Source organism: Dermacentor silvarum, chromosome 11 (genome assembly GCF_013339745.2).
Source record: "Dermacentor silvarum isolate Dsil-2018 chromosome 11, BIME_Dsil_1.4, whole genome shotgun sequence".
NCBI lineage: Eukaryota > Metazoa > Arthropoda > Arachnida > Ixodida > Ixodidae > Dermacentor > Dermacentor silvarum.
Window position 1 is genome coordinate 97,139,502 of NC_051164.1, and position 4,143 is coordinate 97,143,644.

Here is a 4,143-nt window from a genome sequence, read left to right on the forward strand (position 1 = left end):
GCCGAGGCAATACTATCGCCGAAAGTGATCGTCGGAGAATACGTCCACATGATGCAGCCCAATGCACTTCGATCGCAGCGCCGCCAGAGTAGTTTTCGTCGTCGAGCGCCTCACTGCAAAGCGTGCGCTGCCCAGGCCGCTCGTTCCACTCAACGTTTAGAGGAAGCTTTAGCTTGAGGTCTCCTATCTAAATGTGCATGGGAAAGGAGAAATCATTTTTTTACAATAGCGATTATATGGACACTCTAGGCGAAATTTCGTCGTCGTCGTCGTCGCCGTGAGGTTCCGTATAAAGTCCACGGGCGATAAAATCGCCGCCGCGCGCCATATGCTCTATGTGCGAGTGAAAGCATGCGACGGCGAGCCGGCAATCGCTGCTCGCACACACAACGGCGGGAAGCGGGAAGGAAGCGCAGCCTTCCAGTCGCGCACAACGCTCCAGAGGGAGGGTAGGTAGTTGGAGAAGCCGTTCCTTACTGCGGGTGCGCGCTCCCGCCGCGCCGGAAGTCTCCGGGGAGAGAGTGCGCAGGTAGTGGGGCCACTCTTCACTGCGGCCGCGCGCTCCCGCCAGTAGAACGGGGGCGTATTCTGCGCCGCGAGTGCCCACCCGCGCGGCTGTATCTTGAAAGCCATCTGCGTCGTGGACGCAGCCTGCTGTGCGCTGTGTTTTCGCGGCTAATATCGCGTTGATGCTAGCGCCGGCACGAAGCTCAATAGGTGACCCGCAAAAGAGCGAGGGATTCTGGGACGCGCCGTCTGCTGGCTGTTTCCGGTTCGAGGCAGCGCAGGCCGCCGCCACAACTTCGCGGTTGAAGCCTGTTGATGCGCTTGTAGTTCGGCTTTGTTACACTCGAAGATTACCCGGTTGCAGGTGCCTAGCATAACCATGGTTCAGCCATTGGCTGCTCAGATTCAAGCGTTAAAGGTAAATGCATGTCACTACTGCCTTGCAGCATCCATTGCTGAGTCAGCTGGGCACAAGCATCAGCAGAGGCATGGCTGACACTTCCAAAACTGTAACAATGCAGAGACCATCAGTGAACAAAAACAAATTGAACGAACAGTGCCACTTGTCAGGCGGCGATGAGCTCTGTAAGGGCCGACACGGAATAATTCCCCAAGATATTTCTTTCTATAACATAGACTCAAGCAACCACAACTATTTCAGTACTCGCACGCACACATAGACGCATTATGAAACATGGTTTTACAGCGCAAATTTAAACGGGACACAACGAGATACATACATAATACTCGTAACCAAGTAGCCCACCTTAGGTCCTTGAACACAGATAGAGGTTGCGAAGTAGTATTATGTCGGCAATACGGCCATTGTTGACAAGAAAGCGAAAATTTCCAACTACGTACCACTTCAAATGAGCCTCGAGTTTCGATCGAGAAATGCCGTTGACAGCGCGCAACCCCCCCCCCCCCCCTTCATTTCCAAGTATTTTCAGCACTTCATTTTCTAATTACGCTAGCTGCGCCGTTACCGACGATATCGGTTGCAGCAACGATCACAGAGCAGCATTTACCAGACCGCTGTAGCCATCGCCTCAGCACCCGACTTTCTAAGTAATGCTTCTATACGCTTGATAAATTATCGAATAAAGATAATTTTTCATCTGTCTCTCTGACCCGCAGGCAGAGCAGTCAGTGACGGGGCGTCCAAGCAGCGGCAAATATCGTAGAGCTAAACCCGTCAGAAACAAAAAGGCTGCCGAAACGAAACCCAAAGTTCGTTTACGAATAAAAGCATGTTCTTACCTTTCTTGCCTTGTCATCGTCGCACCCAAAGTGAAATTAAACCTGAAAATCAGCTACATAAATGGTACGACATTGCTGCATGGTGGACAAAACGAACAGAAAGCTTCGCACGATTGACAGTTGAAACCGTGCAGAAAAACAAGTGCGCCGGTCATGCCGCGGATACCGACGCGTCGTCCGTCGAACCGGAAGCTGCCAGCAGACGGCGCGCCCCACAATTCCCTGCGATTGCTCGTTTTTCCGGTCACTTATTCGCTCGATGCTGCGCTGACTCACTCTATCATTTTGATAGCCAGTTTCCGCGGTCATCGAGTGATATGCATTCATGTTTGCGTGTGTGCGCGTGACACCATGCTTGTTTATTTAGTTAGTATGTCTATGTTTACAAGTTTATACGGCTGATAGAACTACTATCCGTACTTTGTATAGCTGTCCACTAATTTGCTATCGCAATCGATGCTTCGCCTTTCGGGTGAAACTGCGACACTTTTCACGGCAACCACTGCACCACATTTAGGTGAGATTTGTTGCACTTGAAAGAAAAAGTTAAAATCTAGTGACTGTTCGTTGCGAATTTTCGATTGACGTCATCAATTTTTAATAAAAATTGACAACAAGCGCAAGTTTTCAGGAAACAAAACTATCAAGTTTACAACACTAACTCAGCCATCAAAAATGATAGCAGAATTCTGTAAATTGCCCCTACTAGTAAGTTAAAGCGGACAAAATTGATGAAATATACATGGCTCTCAAACAGACCACTAATTTGTGAGTAGAACATTTGCAAAACCCTTGTAAACAACGTAACAAATTCACATAAGATATAAATTGACACATCTCATTTGTCCGCTTTGGATGCCCTAATGGCTACAGTTTACAAAACTGCGATATCTGTTCTATAGGTGCAGAGCTACGAATTTTTAAACTTCGTGATTCTCTTTTTCAAACTTCCCAATTTTTGAAAACTTCATGTAAGAAATTCAAGCCCTAAATCAAAATTACGCTCCCAATAGTTACTAGAATTTAACTTTCTCTCTCAAAAGCAACAAATTTCATTAAAATCGGCCGAGTGGTTATCTCAGAAAAGCCTTTCTGCGTTTTACACGTATTTGAATAGGCGGCATCGGAGTTAGGCCCGAGCAAAAGCTTCCTCTTACTCATGGGTCGAAAACTCCAATGACCGGCGTTATGGAAACATTGACTGTCCGGCTTTATGGCACCAAATGTATGGTGCCACCATTGATGGTCGGACCCACCTCCATTGGGCGTAGTCTAACCGACGAACTTTGGTGTTAGCTAAGGCAAAGTTAATTAAAGCACTCGCACCCACGACCTTTGGCGGGACCAAAATTCAATGGCACCAAAATTGATGGTGCCACCATTGATGGTCGAAGCCGCGACCATTGGAGCTAGTCGAAACCATGACCTTTGGTGTCAAGACGAAGTTGATTAGGGCACAGTTAATTAAGATATAGTTCATTAAGGCACTAGAACTCACGGACTTTCGTGGGAGAAAACATGTAATAGGAAGTAACAACGTATTCGAATGAGAATGTCAAGTAATTTAATTAATGTTTCGCGAGCGCGCACGCTTTCGCCTTCATCCTCTTTAGTGTATGCTAAACTGACCTGTCAACTTTTTTCTAGTTACTCCAGCGCAGATTTACTGATCACTGACGTGCGCTCCTGCAGTCAAAAGCTGCCCACCATCTGCAAAGCGCTCGCCATCTGGCGCAAGATTTACAAACCCACCCTTCTGGTCGACGCGTGCCATCTGGCGGGAGAAGAGTGAATGTCGCCCACTGAGTTAGAGCGGGAAAATTCGGTCCTAAACCGAGTCATCGACTGGCCACTTACGTCACGCCAAACACGGGCCATTTCCGCAGTCTATTCACACGGTTTGCTAATCTTGAAAGAGAAAAGCATTCCAGAATTTGTCAGCGGCATCGACAATAGAAGAGAGGCGGCAGGGTGGGATTGCGAGAAAAGGGGAGTGTTGGGGAGAACAACACCGAAAAAAAATTGTTTCCTATGTAAATTACATTGCGTTCTATCTCATTCGTACACGACCCTATTTTTTCCGCCTATTATTGTGAAAGGTTACGGCTTAGTGTAAGCACAATTGCCATCATTTCATTTCAATCTTGTTTCTTTTACGATGTCACGTATTACAATTTCAGAATTCCCGGTGGCGTTTAAATGAATCGCGCAGTGGTGATGTCTTTCGTCGTAGGCTTCAATGGGCACTTGCACTTACTTTTATCGCATCCAGTATAAGAATTTCCGAGGCCTTCCGAAACGGCCATTCTTACACCTGTCATTGAAACCGACAACGACTTACGCAGGAACCCTTCGTGGTAATCTAAAGGCAACTAA